The sequence below is a fragment of the Dendrobates tinctorius genome, unplaced genomic scaffold (assembly GCF_039654945.1).
Source record: "Dendrobates tinctorius isolate UK_male_01 unplaced genomic scaffold, ASM3965494v1 ptg000257l, whole genome shotgun sequence".
Taxonomy (NCBI): domain Eukaryota; kingdom Metazoa; phylum Chordata; class Amphibia; order Anura; family Dendrobatidae; genus Dendrobates; species Dendrobates tinctorius.
In genome coordinates, this window is record NW_027361924.1 from 2,618,821 (window position 1) to 2,640,513 (window position 21,693).

At 40.9% G+C, this 21,693-nt stretch overlaps 1 long non-coding RNA gene across 2 annotated transcripts in view; it reads left to right on the forward strand.

Annotated features, from left to right (window-relative positions):
* The first annotated feature begins 291 nt into the window (after nt 1-291).
* Nucleotides 292-21,693, forward strand: part of LOC141069304 (uncharacterized) — a 59,781-nt gene continuing 38,379 nt past the window's right edge. The window contains exons 1-2 of one of the 2 annotated variants that reach the window (XR_012226533.1): nt 292-406; nt 6,674-6,798. This is a non-coding gene — a long non-coding RNA (uncharacterized lncRNA). The remainder of the gene's footprint in view (nt 407-6,673; nt 6,799-21,693) is intronic. The other variant, XR_012226534.1, reaches the window with a different exon arrangement.

The window sequence follows — 21,693 nt, forward strand, 5'->3', positions numbered from 1 at the left end:
TGCTTTCTGTTTGTGAGTATGCAGACCATTAAAAGAGACTTTGTGTCTGAACTTTCCTGGGTCACCTCTTGTCTGTCACACTGCACCAACCTTGCTGCACTGCACTATCTATCTATCTATCTATCTATCTATCTATCTATCTATCTATCTATCTATCTATCTATTATCTATCTATTAGCTATCATCTATCTATTATATTTCTAGCTATTATCTATCTGTCTATGTCTGTCTCTCTCTATAAAGGATGCAGTAGTTAGTTATCTTCTTCTTTTTCCCCTCGGTGAAGCAGTGAGGACGGGGAAAGGAGCGGAGACCGCAGTAACCGCCACTTATCGGACTGGATAAATGAGTCCTCCTGGGGGCAGAGGAGTCAGTGAAGTGATTGCAGATCTGGAGACTTTACACTGTAAGTTCACCTTCTACTCTTCTACTCTCAAACTAATGTAGTCCCTGCTTCGCATAGGGTACCGTCACATTTAGCGATGCACAAGGCACCAGCGATCCCGACAATGATACGACCCGGTCAGGATCGCGGGTACATCGCTAAATGGTCGCTAGTGAGCTGCCAAACAGGCAGATCTCACCAGCGACATAGCAGCGGTCGGCAGTCGTTACTTACCTGTCAGACGCGACGATGAAGACGTCCTCCCGCGTCCACGCGTCGCTCATCGGCGCCAGCAGGAAGCGGCCGACGAGAAACAGCCCAGGACGTTCTTGCGCGATCAGCAATAGCCAGCGGGGGAGCCAGTGCTGTGCTGCATCACAAAATCGGTGATGCTTTAGCGATATCGCTAGCAATCTCGCTTAGTGTGACGGGCCCTTTACACATGGAGCAGCAGTATAGGGGGTGAATCACAAGTCAGGATCCAGTCGATTGTGTTTAAAACACTTCAAGGAGTGTAAAAAAAACCCTTTCAAATGTTATTAGGAAAATGTAAGTTTATAAAAGGGGGGTGGAGGCCGGAGCAACTAAACAACAGTCTGTGACCCTGGAGGACCTGGTTTAGGATAGTCTATGATGAAATATGTAATACTTCACTTTTCCTGCGGGGTTGCTGTTTCCACAAAGAGCAGAGCACCACTAGAAAGACCGTTGCAGCATTATTTTCTGTGTTATCTATTTTTTATCCACAGATGTTCACCCTTTTTTGCCAGCACCAGTTGCCCCTTTAGTGCCCACCACATATGGGTATGGATACGCATGCTCCAAGTGACCACTTTAGTGATTTCCACGGCTATTCCTCACACCCCTGAGAAAATCTCTTTAAAAAAGGATTGATTTTACTCTAGCATGCTGTGGTCAGCTTGGTATTAATCAAGTCCATAGGCAACTGCCTGAACTGTGCAGCTGGCGGTGGGTATACCTGCCTCCAGCGTCGGACTGGCCCACCGGAGAACCGGTGGATTCTCCGGTGGGCCCTGGCATCTGGTGGGCCCTGGCACCTGCTGGCATACAGGGCCAGCAGTTGCCTAGGGCCCCGCTGCTCCAGGGGCCCCCAGCCAGTGGTGTGTCGCACACCATGCAGCTGCTATGGGGGCCCCTGCCAGCGGAGCAGCAGCGGGTGTCAGGAGGCAGGAGCCCCTGTCCCGCTGCTAAAGAGAAATGAATATTCACTGCGAAGCAGGTCTCCACCCCCAGAGGCCCCGCCCCCAGCCCAGTAAGCCGCTCTGCATCAGGGCCGGCGCCGCCCTCAGTCCCCTCTGCTCCTGGCTCACAGCCAGTGCGCGATGACGTCACTACATCGCGCACCCGCTGTGTGTCTGGCAGAGGGGGCAGCTCCTGACACTGAGGCCGGGATCAGCGTGGGAGCGAGGAGGAGAGGTGAGTATTGTGTTTTGTTTTTTTTTTATATCTCTCTCTCTATCTATCTATCTCTATATCTCTATATATCTCTCTCTATCTCTCTTATATCTATCTTTCTATCTCTATCTATATCTATATCTATCTATTTCTATATCTATCTCTATCGCTCTATCTTTATATCTATCTTTCTATCTCTACATCTATCTATCTATCCATCTCTATATCTATCTATCTTACTCTATCTATCTCTATATCTATTATCTCTATATTTATTATCTATCTAGCTACCATCTATATCTATCTATCTTTATCTATATATATCTCTATCTAATATCTATATCTATCTATCTCTATACCTATCTATCTATTTATCTATCCGTTATCTATCTCTATATCTTTTCTCTGTATCTATCTATCTCTATATCTATTTCTCTCGCTATCTATCGCTCTATCTCTATATCTATCTCTATATCTATCTTTATATATCTATCTCTATATATCTATATCTATTTCTCTCTATATCTATCTCTATAGCTATCTATCTATCTATATATCTCTATCTATCTCTATATCTATCTCTCTGTATATCTATCTATCGCTCTATCTCTATATCTATCTATCTATCTATCTTTCTCTATCTATTTATCTCTATATCTTTTCTCTGTATCTATCTCTCTATATATCTATATCTATCTATCTCTATATATATCTATTATCTCTATATCTATTTCTCTCTATATCTCTCTCTATATCTATCTATCTATTTATCTCTATCTCTATATCTATCTATCTGTATATCTATCTTTCTATCTCTATATCTATCTTTCTCTATCTATCTATATATCTCTATCTATCTCTATATCTATCTCTATCTATCTATTTATCGCTCTATCTCTATATCTATCTTTCTATCTCTACATCTATCTCTATATCTGTCTTTCTATCTATCTCTATATCTATATCTATCTATTATGTCTATCTATCTAGCTATCTCTGTTATCTATATCTACCTATCTCTATATCTTTCTGTTATCTCTATATTTATTATCTATCTTTATCTATCTATCTCTATCTATTATCTATATCTATATCTATCTCTCTATTTATCGATCTCTGTATCTATCTCTCTCTATATCTATCTCTCTCTATATCTACCGCTCTCTCTATCTCTATCTATCTTTATATCTATATCTATCTATCTCTATATCTATCTATTATCTCTATATCTATCTACCTATCTATCTCTATATCTATCTCTATATCTCTCTCTATAGCTATCTATATATTATCTCTATATCTATCTATCTATCTATATATTATCTCTATATCTATCTATCTCTATATCTATCTATCTCTATATCTATCTTTCTATCTAACACCATATCTCTATATCTATCTCTATATCTCATTATCTATCTATCTCTATCTCTCTCTCTTTATCTATCTATCTATTGATCTATCCATCTATCTCTATATCTATCTCTATATCTATCTATTATATCTATCTATTATCTCTATTATCTATATCTATCTATCCATCTATCTATCTAGCTATCTCTATCTCTATATCTCTCTATATCTATCTATCTTTCTAACTACAGTGGGGAAAAAAAGTATTTAGTCAGTCAGCAATAGTGCAAGTTCCACCACTTAAAAAGATGAGAGGCGTCTGTAATTTACATCATAGGTAGACCTCAACTATGGGAGACAAACTGAGAAAAAAAAATCCAGAAAATCACTTTGTCTGTTTTTTTTTCATTTTATTTGCATATTATGGTGGAAAATAAGTATTTGGTCAGAAACAAAATTTCATCTCAATACTTTGTGATATATCCTTTGTTGGCAATGACAGAGGTCAAACGTTTTCTGTAAGTCTTCACAAGGTTGCCACACACTGTTGTTGGTATGTTGGCCCATTCCTCCATGCAGATCTCCTCTAGAGCAGTGATGTTTTTGGCTTTTCGCTTGGCAACACGGACTTTCAACTCCCTCCAAAGGTTTTCTATAGGGTTGAGATCTGGAGACTGGCTAGGCCACTCCAGGACCTTGAAATGCTTCTTACGAAGCCACTCCTTCGTTGCCCTGTCGGTGTGCTTTGGATCATTGTCATGTTGAAAGACCCAGCCACGTTTCATCATCAATGCCCTTGCTGATGGAAGGAGGTTTGCACTCAAAATCTCACGATACATGGCCCCATTCATTCTTTCATGTACCCGGATCAGTCGTCCTGGCCCCTTTGCAGAGAAACAGCCCCAAAGCATGATGTTTCCACCACCATGCTTTACAGTAGGTATGGTGTTTGATGGATGCAACTCAGTATTCTTTTTCCTCCAAACACGACAGGTTGTGTTTCTACCAAACAGTTCCAGTTTGGTTTCATCAGACCATAGGACATTCTCCCAAAACTCCTCTGGATCATCCAAATGCTCTCTAACAAACTTCAGACGGGCCCGGACATGTACAGGCTTAAGCAGTGGGACACGTCTGGCACTGCAGGATCTGAGTCCATGGTGGCGTAGTGTGTTACTTATGGTAGGCCTTGTTACATTGGTCCCAGCTCTCTGCAGTTCATTCACTAGGTCCCCCCGCGTGGTTCTGGGATTTTTGCTCACCGTTCTTGTGATCATTCTGACCCCACGGGGTGGGATTTTGCGTGGAGCACCAGATCGAGGGAGATTATCAGTGGTCTTGTATGTCTTCCACTTTCTAATTATTGCTCCCACAGTTGATTTCTTCACTCCAAGCTGGTTGGCTATTGCAGATTCAGTCTTCCCAGCCTGGTGCAGGGCTACAATTTTGTTTCTGGTGTCCTTTGACAGCTCTTTGGTCTTCACCATAGTGGAGTTTGGAGTCAGACTGTTTGAGGGTGTGCACAGGTGTCTTTTTATACTGATAACAAGTTTAAACAGGTGCCATTACTACAGGTAATGAGTGGAGGAAAGAGGAGACTCTTAAAGAAGAAGTTACAGGTCTGTGAGAGCCAGAAATCTTGATTGCTTGTTTCTGACCAAATACTTATTTTCCACCATAATATGCAAATAAAATGAAAAAAAAACAGACAATGTGATTTTCTGGATTTTTTTTTCTCAGTTTGTCTCCCATAGTTGAGGTCTACCTATGATGTAAATTACAGACGCCTCTCATCTTTTTAAGTGGTGGAACTTGCACTATTGCTGACTGACTAAATACTTTTTTTCCCCACTGTATATCTATCTATCTCTATACATATCTCTATATCTAGCTATTATCTCTATATATATCTCTATATCTATCTTTCTATATCTATCTGTCTCTATATCTATCTATCTATCTCTATATCTATTATCTCTATATCTATCTATCTCTATATATATCTCTATATCTATTTTTATTTATAGCCATCTATCTATATATATTTATCTCTATATCTATCTATATATGTCTATATTATTATTATTATTATTATTATATCTGTATATCTCTGTCTATTATCTATCTCTATCTATTATCTATCTCTATCTATATATCTCTATATCTTTCTATCTATAGCTATCTATCTATCTATCTATCTATCTATCTATCTATCTATCTATCTATCCATTATCTATTTTCTATCTATCTCTATATCTATCTACCTATCTATCTATCTATCTATCTATCTATCTATCTATCTATATTTCTTTCTATATCTATCTTTATATCTATCTCTATCTATCTCTATGAATCTTTCTATCTATATCTATCCATTATCTACTTTCTATCCATTATCTACTATCTATCTCTATATCTATCTATTTCTACATCTATCTTTCTATATCTATCTAACTCTATATATCTATATAGCATTATACCCTATGAGGAGGGCAGCATTATTCCCTATGACGGGGTGCATTATACCCTATGAGGGGGGCAGCATTATTCCCTATGAGGGGGTGCATTATTCCCTATGAGGGGGTGCATAATTCCCTATGAGGGGGGCAGTATTATACCCTATGAGGGGGGCAGTATTATTCCCTATGAGGGGGGCAGTATTATACCCTATGAGGGGGTGCATTATACCTTATGAGGGGGTGCATTATACCCTATCATTATACCCTATGAGGGGGGCAGTATTATACCCTATGAGGGGGTGCATTATACCCTATGAGGGGGTGCATTATACCCTATCATTATACCCTATGAGGGGGGCAGTATTATACCCTATGAGGGGGTGCATTATACCCTATGAGGGGGTGCATTATACCCTATCATTATACCCTATGAGGGGGGCAGTATTATACCCTATGAGGGGGTGCATTATACCCTATGAGGGGGTGCATTATACACTATCATTATACCCTATGTTGGGGGCAGTATTATATTCTATGAGATGGCTGCATTATATTCTATGAGATGGCTGCATTATATTCTATGAGGGGTCTACATTATATTCTATGAGGGGGCTGCTTTATAGTCTATGAGGGGGCTACCCCAACTCCTGCTACATAATTAAGACATGTACAACCTTATATTATACCCGGATATTAGCGTGTTTTACCGCACAATTGGTGGTCTGGTATTTAACTCTATGCAGCTACATAGTGGGCCCCAAGAATGATTTTCTCTGGTGGGCCCAAGGTGTTCCAGTCCGACGCTGCCTGCCTCAGTGGTGGACTTCCAAGGACTTTATGTGTTACCTCCTCCCAATCAGAGGTTTTCTTATCCGAAACATCATAGGAAAACCATCCCCCGCTTTACATGAATCCTTCCATGATAGCCGCACTGCCGTAATGTAATTACTGCCCATTTCATCTTGATAGCATAGATAAAAATGTAAATGTAATTTGGGGAGTGGGACGGGGAGTCGGGGGCGATGTCTCTGATTGCATCTTGTTTATTACTTTCCTATAGAAAACCGAAGAGAAGATTCTCATTTCTGTGAATTGCTATAATCCGCACAGAAACTAGACACCAGGACCGGATCACATCGTGTACCCCCTACATTCACTCCTGCGCAGTTATTTGTGAAGGTAATGGTAGGTGCATCAGACATCTGCTGAGCAGACAGGGTAAACACGGCCGTAGCTGGGGGCTTTTTTTCTTTTACATTATTGTATGGCGGAGGTTTAGATTTTTTTACGAGCAAAATGTATCATAAAAGATGTCATGTGGAAATAAAGAGGAAAAGCTAAAAAGAATGAACTCCTGATACTTTGAGTACTAGGATAATACATACTGAGATGTCACAGTACAGGGATAATGCACACAGTGACGTCACAGTACAGAGATAATACACACAGTGATGTCACAGTACAGGGATAATACACACAGTGATGTAACAGTACAGGGATAATAAACACAGTGATGTCACAGTACAGAGATAATACACATAGTGATGTCACAGTACAGGAATAATACACAAAGTGATATCACAGTACAGGGATAGTACACACAGTGATATCACAGTACAGGTATAATACACACACACAGTGATGTCACAGTACAGGGATAATACACACAGTGATGTCACAGTACAGGGATAATACACACAGTGATATCACAGTACAGGGATAATACACACAGTGATATCACAGTACAGGGATAATACACACAGTGATGTCACAGTACAGGGATAATACACACAATGATGGCATAGTACAGGGATAATACACACGGTGATGTCACAGTACAGGGATAATACACACGGTGATATCACAGTACAGGGATAATACACACAGTGATATCACAGTACAGGGATAATACACACAGCGATATCACAGTACAGGGATAATACACACATTGATATCACAGTACAGGGATAATACACACAGTGATGTCACAGTACAGAGATAATACACACAGTGATGTCACAGTACAGGGATAATACACAGTGATTTCACAGTACAGGGATGATACACACAGTGATGTCACAGTACAGAGATAATACACACAGTGATGTCACAGTACAGAGATATTACGCACAATGATGTCACAGTACAGGGATAATACACGCAGTGATGTCACAGTACAGAGATAATACACAGAGCGATGTCACAGTACAGGGATAATACACGCAGTGATGTCACAGTACAGAGATAATACACACAGTGATATCACAGTACAGGGATAATACACACATGGATGTCACAGTACAGAGGTTATACACAGTGATGTCACAGTACAGAGGTAATACACAATGATGTCACAGTACAGGGATAATACACAGTGATGTCACAGTACAGGGATAATACACACAGTGATGTCACAGTACAGGGATAATACACACAGTGATGTCACAGTACAGAGATAATGCACACAGTGATGTCACAGTACAGGGATAATACTCACAAAGATGTCACAGTACAGGGATCGTACACACAGTGATGTCACAGTACAGGGATAATACACACAGTGATGTCACAGTACAGGGATAATACACACAGTGATGTCACAGTACAGGGATAATGCACACAGTGATGTCACAGTACAGGGAAAATACTCACAAAGATGTCACAGTACGGGGATAGTACACACAGTGATGTCACAGTACAGGGATAATACACACAGTGATATCACAGTACAGGGATAATACACACAGTGAAGTCACAGTACAGGGATAATACACAGTGATGTCACAGTACAGGGATAATGCACAGTGATGTCACAGTACAGAGGTAATACACAGGGATGTCACAGTACAGGGATAATACACAGTGATGTTACAGTACAGAGATGATAAACACAGTGATGTCACAGTACAGGGATAATACACACATGGATGTCACAGTACAGAGGTAATACACAGTGATGTCACAGTACAGAGGTAATACACAATGATGTCTCAGTTCAGGGATGATACACACAGTGATGTCACAGTAGAGGGATGATACACACAGTGATGTCACAGTACAGGAATAATACACAAAGTGATGTCACAGTACAGGAAAAATAAACACAGTGATGTCACAGTACAGAGATAATACACACAGCGATGTCACAGTACAGCGATGATACACACAGCGATGTCACATTACAGGGATGATACACACAGTGATGTCACAGTACAGGGATAATGCACACAGTGATGTCACAGTACAGGGATGATACACACAGTGATGTCACAGTACAGGGATAATACACACAGTGATGTCACAGTACAGGGATAATACACAGTGATGTCACAGTACAGGGATAATACACACAGGGATGTCATAGTACAGGGATAATACACACAGTGATGTCACAGTACAGGAATAATACACACAGGGATGTCACAGTACAGGGATAATACACACAGTGATGTTACTGTACAGGGATAATACACACAGTGATGTCACAGTACAGGGATAATACACACAGTGATGTCACAGTACAGGGATAATACACAGTGATGTCACAGTTCAGAGATAATACACACAGTGATGTCACAGTACAGGGATACTACACACATGGATGTCACAGTACAGAGGTAATACACAGTGATGTCACAGTACAGAGGTAATACACAATGATGTCACAGTACAGGGATAATACACAGTGATGTCACAGTACAGGGATAATACACACAGTGATGTCAAAGTACAGGGATAATACACACAGTGATGTCACAGTACAGAGATAATGCACACAGTGATATCACAGTACAGGGATAAAACTCACAAAGATGTCACAGTACAGGGATATAACACACAGTGATGTCACAGTACAGGGATAATACACACAGTGATGTCACATTACAGGGATGATACACACAGTGATGTCACAGTACAGGGATAATACACACAATGATGTCACAGTACAGAGATAATACACACAGTGATGTCACAGTACAGGGATAATACACACAGTGATGTTACTGTACAGGGATAATACACACAGTGATGTCACAGTACAGGGATAATACACAGTGATGTCACAGTACAGAGATAATACACACAGTGATGTCACAGTACAGGGATAATACACACATGGATATCACAGTACAGAGGTTATACACAGTGATGTCACAGTACAGAGGTAATACAAAATGATGTCACAGTACAGGGATAATACACAGTGATGTCACAGTACAGGGATAATACACACAGTGATGTCACAGTACAGGGATAATACACACAGTGATGTCACAGTACAGAGATAATGCACACAGTGATGTCACAGTACAGGGATAATACTCACAAAGATGTCACAGTATAGGGATCGTACACACAGTGATGTCACAGTACAGGGATAATACACACAGTGATGTCACAGTACAGGGATGATACACACAGTGATGTCACAGTACAGGGATAATACACACAGTGATGTCACAGTACAGGGATAATACACACAGTGATGTCACAGTACAGAGATAATGCACACAGTGATGTCACAGTACAGGGAAAATACTCACAAAGATGTCACAGTACAGGGATAATACACACAGTGATATCACAGTACAGGGATAATACACACAGTGAAGTCACAGTACAGGGATAATACACAGTGATGTCACAGTACAGGGATAATGCGCAGTGATGTCACGGTACAGGGATAATGCACAGTGATGTCACAGTACAGAGGTAATACACAGGGATGTCACAGTACAGGGATAATACACATTGATGTTACAGTACAGAGATAATAAACACAGTGATGTCACAGTACAGAGGTAATACACAATGATGTCACAGTACAGGGATAATACATACAGTGATGTCACAGTACAGGGATAATACACACAGTGATGTCACAGTACAGAGATAATGCACACAGTGATATCACAGTACAGGGATAAAACTCACAAAGATGTCACAGTACAGGGATAGTACACACAGTGATGTCAAAGTACAGGGATAATACACACAGTGATGTCACAGTACAGGGATAATACACACAGTGATGTCACAGTACAGGGATAATACACAGTGATGTCACAGTACAGAGATAATACACACAGTGATGTCACAGTACAGGGATAATACACACATGGATGTCACAGTACAGAGGTTATACACAGTGATGTCACAGTACAGAGGTAATACACAATGATGTCACAGTACAGGGATAATACACAGTGATGTCACAGTACAGGGATAATACACACAGTGATGTCACAGTACAGGGATAATACACACAGTGATGTCACAGTACAGAGATAATGCACACAGTGATGTCACAGTACAGGGATAATACTCACAAAGATGTCACAGTACAGGGATCGTACACACAGTGATGTCACAGTACAGGGATAATACACACAGTGATGTCACAGTACAGGGATGATACACACAGTGATGTCACAGTACAGGGATAATACACACAGTGATGTCACAGTACAGGGATAATACACACAGTGATGTCACAGTACAGAGATAAAGCACACAGTGATGTCACAGTACAGGGAAAATACTCACAAAGATGTCACAGTACGGGGATAGTACACACAGTGATGTCACAGTACAGGGATAATACACACAGTGATATCACAGTACAGGGATAATACACACAGTGAAGTCACAGTACAGGGATAATACACAGTGATGTCACGGTACAGGGATAATGCACAGTGATGTCACAGTACAGAGGTAATACACAGTGATGTTACAGTACAGAGATGATAAACACAGTGATGTCACATTACAGAGATAATACACACATGGATGTCACAGTACAGAGGTAATACACAGTGATGTCACAGTACAGGGATAATACGCAGTGATGTCACAGTACAGGGATAATACACACAGTGATGTCACAGTATAGGGATAATACACACAATGATGTCACAGTACAGAGGTAATACACAGTGATGTCACAGTACAGGGATAATACGCAGTGATGTCACAGTACAGGGATAATACACACAGTGATGTTACTGTACAGGGATAATACACACAGTGATGTCACAGTACAGGAATAATACACACAGGGATGTCACAGTACAGGGATATTACTCACAGTGATAATTATGCAAATTGTCTCTTCAGAGAGGAAGAGGACTAGAGCTCTAGTGCCACCTATTGGAGGTAGCAATCCTAAAAGTCAATGTTGACCCTTTAACGAGCCTAGTTATGTCACAGTACAGAGATAATACACACAGTGATGTCACAGTACAGGGATAATACACACAGGAATGTCACAGTACAGGGATGATACACACAGCGATGTCACAGTACAGGGATGATACACACTGATGTCACAGTACAGGGATAATACACACAGTGATGTTACTGTACAGGGATAATACACACAGTGTTGTTACTCTACAGGGATAATACACAGTGATGTTACTGTACAGGGATAATACACACAGTGATGTTACTGTACAAGGATAATACACACAGTGATGTCCCAGTACAGGGATGATGCACACAGCGATGTCACAGTACAGGGATAATACACACTGATGTCACAGTACAGGGATAATACACACAGTGATGTAACTGTACAGGGATAATACACACAGCGATGTCACAGTACAGGGATAATACACAGAGATGTCACAGTACAGGGATAATACACACAGAGATGTCACAGTACAGGGATAATACACACTGATGTCACAGTACAGGGATAATACACACAGTGATGTTACTGTACAGGGATAATACAGCGATGTCACAGTACAGGGATAATACACACAGAGATGTCACAGTGCAGGGATAATATACACTGATATCACAGTACAGGGATAATACACACAGTGATGTTACTGTACAGGGATAATACACACAGCGATGTCACAGTACAGGGATAATACACACAGAGATGTCACAGTACAGGGATAATACACACAGAGATGTCACAGTACAGGGATAATGCACACTGATGTCACAGTACAGGGATAATACACAAAGTGATGTTACTGTACAGGGATAATACACACAGCGATGTCAGAGTACAGGGATAATACACACAGAGATATCACAGTACAGGGATAATACACACAGAGACGTCACAGTACAGGGATAATACACACTGATGTCACAGTACAGGGATAATACACACAGTGATGTTACTGTACAGGGATAATACACACAGAGATGTCACAGTACAGGGATAATACACACAGTGATGTTACTGTGCAGGGATAATACACACAGTGATGTCACAGTACAGGGATAATACACACGGTGATGTCACAGTACAGGGATAATACACAGTGATGTCACAGTACAGGGATAATACACACAGGGATGTCATAGTACAGGGATAATACACACAGGGATGTCACAGTACAGGAATAATACACACAGGGATGTCACAGTACAGGGATAATACACACAGTGATGTTACTGTACAGGGATAATACACACAGTGATGTCACAGTACAGGGATAATACACACAGTGATGTCACAGTACAGGAATAATACACAGTGATGTCACAGTTCAGAGATAATACACACAGTGATGTCACAGTACAGGGATAATACACACAGTGATGTCACATTACAGGGATGATACACACAGTGATGTCACAGTACAGGGATAATACACACAATGATGTCACAGTACAGAGATAATACACACAGTGATGTCACAGTACAGGGATAATACACACAGTGATGTTACTGTACAGGGATAATACACAAAGTGATGTCACAGTACAGGGATAATACACAGTGATGTCACAGTACAGAGATAATACACACAGTGATGTCACAGTACAGGGATAATACACACATGGATGTCACAGTACAGAGGTTATACACAGTGATGTCACAGTACAGAGGTAATACAAAATGATGTCACAGTACAGGGATAATACACAGTGATGTCACAGTACAGGGATAATACACACAGTGATGTCACAGTACAGGGATAATACACACAGTGATGTCACAGTACAGAGATAATGCACACAGTGATGTCACAGTACAGGGAAAATACTCACAAAGATGTCACAGTATAGGGATCGTACACACAGTGATGTCACAGTACAGGGATAATACACACAGTGATGTCACAGTACAGGGATGATACACACAGTGATGTCACAGTACAGGGATAATACACACAGTGATGTCACAGTACAGGGATAATACACACAGTGATGTCACAGTACAGAGATAATGCACACAGTGATGTCACAGTACAGGGAAAATACTCACAAAGATGTCACAGTACAGGGATAATACACACAGTGATATCACAGTACAGGGATAATACACACAGTGAAGTCACAGTACAGGGATAATACACAGTGATGTCACAGTACAGGGATAATGCGCAGTGATGTCACGGTACAGGGATAATGCACAGTGATGTCACAGTACAGAGGTAATACACAGGGATGTCACAGTACAGGGATAATACACATTGATGTTACAGTACAGAGATAATAAACACAGTGATGTCACAGTACAGAGGTAATACACAATGATGTCACAGTACAGGGATAATACATACAGTGATGTCACAGTACAGGGATAATACACACAGTGATGTCACAGTACAGGGATAATACACACAGTGATGTCACAGTACAGGGATAATACACAGTGATGTCACAGTACAGAGATAATACACACAGTGATGTCACAGTACAGGGATAATACACACATGGATGTCACAGTACAGAGGTTATACACAGTGATGTCACAGTACAGAGGTAATACACAATGATGTCACAGTACAGGGATAATACACAGTGATGTCACAGTACAGGGATAATACACACAGTGATGTCACAGTACAGGGATAATACACAGTGATGTCACAGTACAGGGATAATACACACAGTGATGTCACAGTACAGGGATAATACACACAGTGATGTCACAGTACAGGGATAATACTCACAAAGATGTCACAGTACAGGGATCGTACACACAGTGATGTCACAGTACAGGGATAATACACACAGTGATGTCACAGTACAGGGATGATACACACAGTGATGTCACAGTACAGGGATAATACACACAGTGATGTCACAGTACAGGGATAATACACACAGTGATGTCTCAGTACAGAGATAAAGCACACAGTGATGTCACAGTACAGGGAAAATACTCACAAAGATGTCACAGTACGGGGATAGTACACACAGTGATGTCACAGTACAGGGATAATACACACAGTGATATCACAGTACAGGGATAATACACACAGTGAAGTCACAGTACAGGGATAATACACAGTGATGTCACGGTACAGGGATAATGCACAGTGATGTCACAGTACAGAGGTAATACACAGGGATGTCACAGTACAGGGATAATACACAGTGATGTTACAGTACAGAGATGATAAACACAGTGATGTCACATTACAGAGATAATACACACATGGATGTCACAGTACAGAGGTAATACACAGTGATGTCACAGTACAGGGATAATACGCAGTGATGTCACAGTACAGGGATAATACACACAGTGATGTCACAGTATAGGGATAATACACACAATGATGTCACAGTACAGAGGTAATACACAGTGATGTCACAGTACAGGGATAATACGCAGTGATGTCACAGTACAGGGATAATACACACAGTGATGTCACAGTATAGGGATAATACACACAATGATGTCACAGTACAGGGATAATACACACAGTGATGTTACTGTACAGGGATAATACACACAGTGATGTCACAGTACAGGAATAATACACACAGGGATGTCACAGTACAGGGATATTACTCACAGTGATAATTATGCAAATTGTCTCTTCAGAGAGGAAGAGGACTAGAGCTCTAGTGCCACCTATTGGAGGTAGCAATCCTAAAAGTCAATGTTGACCCTTTAACGAGCCTAGTTATGTCACAGTACAGAGATAATACAGTGATGTCACAGTACAGGGATAATACACACAGCGATGTCACAGTACAGGGATGATACACACTGATGTCACAGTACAGGGATAATACACACAGTGATGTTACTGTACAGGGATAATACACACAGTGTTGTTACTCTACAGGGATAATACACAGTGATGTTACTGTACAGGGATAATACACACAGTGATGTTACTGTACAAGGATAATACACACAGTGATGTCCCAGTACAGGGATGATGCACACAGCGATGTCACAGTACAGGGATAATACACACTGATGTCACAGTACAGGGATAATACACACAGTGATGTAACTGTACAGGGATAATACACACAGCGATGTCACAGTACAGGGATAATACACAGAGATGTCACAGTACAGGGATAATACACACAGAGATGTCACAGTACAGGGATAATACACACTGATGTCACAGTACAGGGATAATACACACAGTGATGTTACTGTACAGGGATAATACAGCAATGTCACAGTACAGGGATAATACACACAGAGATGTCACAGTGCAGGGATAATATACACTGATATCACAGTACAGGGATAATACACACAGTGATGTTACTGTACAGGGATAATACACACAGCGATGTCACAGTACAGGGATAATACACACAGAGATGTCACAGTACAGGGATAATACACACAGAGATGTCACAGTACAGGGATAATGCACACTGATGTCACAGTACAGGGATAATACACAAAGTGATGTTACTGTACAGGGATAATACACACAGCGATGTCACAGTACAGGGATAATACACACAGAGATATCACAGTACAGGGATAATACACACAGAGACGTCACAGTACAGGGATAATACACACTGATGTCACAGTACAGGGATAATACACACAGTGATGTTACTGTACAGGGATAATACACACAGAGATGTCACAGTACAGGGATAATACACACAGTGATGTTACTGTGCAGGGATAATACACACAGTGATGTCACAGTACAGGGATAATACACACGGTGATGTCACAGTACAGGGATAATACACAGTGATGTCACAGTACAGGGATAATACACACAGGGATGTCATAGTACAGGGATAATACACACAGGGATGTCACAGTACAGGAATAATACACACAGGGATGTCACAGTACAGGGATAATACACACAGTGATGTTACTGTACAGGGATAATACACACAGTGATGTCACAGTACAGGGATAATACACACAGTGATGTCACAGTACAGGGATAATACACAGTGATGTCACAGTTCAGAGATAATACACACAGTGATGTCACAGTACAGGGATACTACACACATGGATGTCACAGTACAGAGGTAATACACAGTGATGTCACAGTACAGAGGTAATACACAATGATGTCACAGTACAGGGATAATACACAGTGATGTCACAGTACAGGGATAATACGCACAGTGATGTCAAAGTACAGGGATAATACACACAGTGATGTCACAGTACAGAGATAATGCACACAGTGATATCACAGTACAGGGATAAAACTCACAAAGATGTCACAGTACAGGGATAGTACACACAGTGATGTCACAGTACAGGGATAATACACACAGTGATGTCACATTACAGGGATGATACACACAGGGATGTCACAGTACAGGGATAATACACACAATGATGTCACAGTACAGAGATAATACACACAGTGATGTCACAGTACAGGGATAATACACACAGTGATGTTACTGTACAGGGATAATACACACAGTGATGTCACAGTACAGGGATAATACACAGTGATGTCACAGTACAGAGATAATACACACAGTGATGTCACAGTACAGGGATAATACACACATGGATGTCACAGTACAGAGGTTATACACAGTGATGTCACAGTACAGAGGTAATACACAATGATGTCACAGTACAGGGATAATACACAGTGATGTCACAGTACAGGGATAATACACACAGTGATGTCACAGTACAGGGATAATACACACAGTGATGTCACAGTACAGAGATAATGCACACAGTGATGTCACAGTACAGGGATAATACTCACAAAGATGTCACAGTACAGGGATCGTACACACAGTGATGTCACAGTACAGGGATAATACACACAGTGATGTCACAGTACAGGGATAATACACACAGTGATGTCACAGTACAGGGATAATGCACACAGTGATGTCACAGTACAGGGAAAATACTCACAAAGATGTCACAGTACGGGGATAGTACACACAGTGATGTCACAGTACAGGGATAATACACACAGTGATATCACAGTACAGGGATAATACACACAGTGAAGTCACAGTACAGGGATAATACACAGTGATGTCACAGTACAGGGATAATGCACAGTGATGTCACAGTACAGAGGTAATACACAGGGATGTCACAGTACAGGGATAATACACAGTGATGTTACAGTACAGAGATGATAAACACAGTGATGTCACAGTACAGGGATAATACACACATGGATGTCACAGTACAGAGGTAATACACAGTGATGTCACAGTACAGAGGTAATACACAATGATGTCTCAGTTCAGGGATGATACACACAGTGATGTCACAGTAGAGGGATGATACACACAGTGATGTCACAGTACAGGAATAATACACAAAGTGATGTCACAGTACAGGAAAAATAAACACAGTGATGTCACAGTACAGAGATAATACACACAGCGATGTCACAGTACAGCGATGATACACACAGCGATGTCACATTACAGGGATGATACACACAGTGATGTCACAGTACAGGGATAATGCACACAGTGATGTCACAGTACAGGGATGATACACACAGTGATGTCACAGTACAGGGATAATACACACAGTGATGTCACAGTACAGGGATAATACACAGTGATGTCACAGTACAGGGATAATACACACAGGGATGTCATAGTACAGGGATAATACACACAGTGATGTCACAGTACAGGAATAATACACACAGGGATGTCACAGTACAGGGATAATACACACAGTGATGTTACTGTACAGGGATAATACACACAGTGATGTCACAGTACAGGGATAATACACACAGTGATGTCACAGTACAGGGATAATACACAGTGATGTCACAGTTCAGAGATAATACACACAGTGATGTCACAGTACAGGGATACTACACACATGGATGTCACAGTACAGAGGTAATACACAGTGATGTCACAGTACAGAGGTAATACACAATGATGTCACAGTACAGGGATAATACACAGTGATGTCACAGTACAGGGATAATACACACAGTGATGTCAAAGTACAGGGATAATACACACAGTGATGTCACAGTACAGAGATAATGCACACAGTGATATCACAGTACAGGGATAAAACTCACAAAGATGTCACAGTACAGGGATATAACACACAGTGATGTTACAGTACAGGGATAATACACACAGTGATGTCACATTACAGGGATGATACACACAGTGATGTCACAGTACAGGGATAATACACACAATGATGTCACAGTACAGAGATAATACACACAGTGATGTCACAGTACAGGGATAATACACACAGTGATGTTACTGTACAGGGATAATACACACAGTGATGTCACAGTACAGGGATAATACACAGTGATGTCACAGTACAGAGATAATACACACAGTGATGTCACAGTACAGGGATAATACACACATGGATATCACAGTACAGAGGTTATACACAGTGATGTCACAGTACAGAGGTAATACAAAATGATGTCACAGTACAGGGATAATACACAGTGATGTCACAGTACAGGGATAATACACACAGTGATGTCACAGTACAGGGATAATACACACAGTGATGTCACAGTACAGAGATAATGCACACAGTGATGTCACAGTACAGGGATAATACTCACAAAGATGTCACAGTATAGGGATCGTACACACAGTGATGTCACAGTACAGGGATAATACACACAGTGATGTCACAGTACAGGGATGATACACACAGTGATGTCACAGTACAGGGATAATACACACAGTGATGTCACAGTACAGGGATAATACACACAGTGATGTCACAGTACAGAGATAATGCACACAGTGATGTCACAGTACAGGGAAAATACTCACAAAGATGTCACAGTACAGGGATAATACACACAGTGATATCACAGTACAGGGATAATACACACAGTGAAGTCACAGTACAGGGATAATACACAGTGATGTCACAGTACAGGGATAATGCGCAGTGATGTCACGGTACAGGGATAATGCACAGTGATGTCACAGTACAGAGGTAATACACAGGGATGTCACAGTACAGGGATAATACACATTGATGTTACAGTACAGAGATAATAAACACAGTGATGTCACAGTACAGAGGTAATACACAATGATGTCACAGTACAGGGATAATACATACAGTGATGTCACAGTACAGGGATAATACACACAGTGATGTCACAGTACAGAGATAATGCACACAGTGATATCACAGTACAGGGATAAAACTCACAAAGATGTCACAGTACAGGGATAGTACACACAGTGATGTCAAAGTACAGGGATAATACACACAGTGATGTCACAGTACAGGGATAATACACACAGTGATGTCACAGTACAGGGATAATACACAGTGATGTCACAGTACAGAGATAATACACACAGTGATGTCACAGTACAGGGATAATACACACATGGATGTCACAGTACAGAGGTTATACACAGTGATGTCACAGTACAGAGGTAATACACAATGATGTCACAGTACAGGGATAATACACAGTGATGTCACAGTACAGGGATAATACACACAGTGATGTCACAGTACAGGGATAATACACACAGTGATGTCACAGTACAGAGATAATGCACACAGTGATGTCACAGTACAGGGATAAAACTCACAAAGATGTCACAGTACAGGGATAATACACACAGTGATGTCACATTACAGGGATGATACACACAGGGATGTCACAGTACAGGGATAATACACACAATGATGTCACAGTACAGAGATAATACACACAGTGATGTCACAGTACAGGGATAATACACACAGTGATGTTACTGTACAGGGATAATACACACAGTGATGTCACAGTACAGGGATAATACACAGTGATGTCACAGTACAGAGATAATACACACAGTGATGTCACAGTACAGGGATAATACACACATGGATGTCACAGTACAGAGGTTATACACAGTGATGTCACAGTACAGAGGTAATACACAATGATGTCACAGTACAGGGATAATACACAGTGATGTCACAGTACAGGGATAATACACACAGTGATGTCACAGTACAGGGATAATACACACAGTGATGTCACAGTACAGAGATAATGCACACAGTGATGTCACAGTACAGGGATAATACTCACAAAGATGTCACAGTACAGGGATCGTACACACAGTGATGTCACAGTACAGGGATAATACACACAGTGATGTCACAGTACAGGGATAATACACACAGTGATGTCACAGTACAGGGATAATGCACACAGTGATGTCACAGTACAGGGAAAATACTCACAAAGATGTCACAGTACGGGGATAGTACACACAGTGATGTCACAGTACAGGGATAATACACACAGTGATATCACAGTACAGGGATAATACACACAGTGAAGTCACAGTACAGGGATAATACACAGTGATGTCACAGTACAGGGATAATGCACAGTGATGTCACAGTACAGAGGTAATACACAGGGATGTCACAGTACAGGGATAATACACAGTGATGTTACAGTACAGAGATGATAAACACAGTGATGTCACAGTACAGGGATAATACACACATGGATGTCACAGTACAGAGGTAATACACAGTGATGTCACAGTACAGAGGTAATACACAATGATGTCTCAGTTCAGGGATGATACACACAGTGATGTCACAGTAGAGGGATGATACACACAGTGATGTCACAGTACAGGAATAATACACAAAGTGATGTCACAGTACAGGAAAAATAAACACAGTGATGTCACAGTACAGAGATAATACACACAGCGATGTCACAGTACAGCGATGATACACACAGCGATGTCACATTACAGGGATGATACACACAGTGATGTCACAGTACAGGGATAATGCACACAGTGATGTCACAGTACAGGGATGATACACACAGTGATGTCACAGTACAGGGATAATACACACAG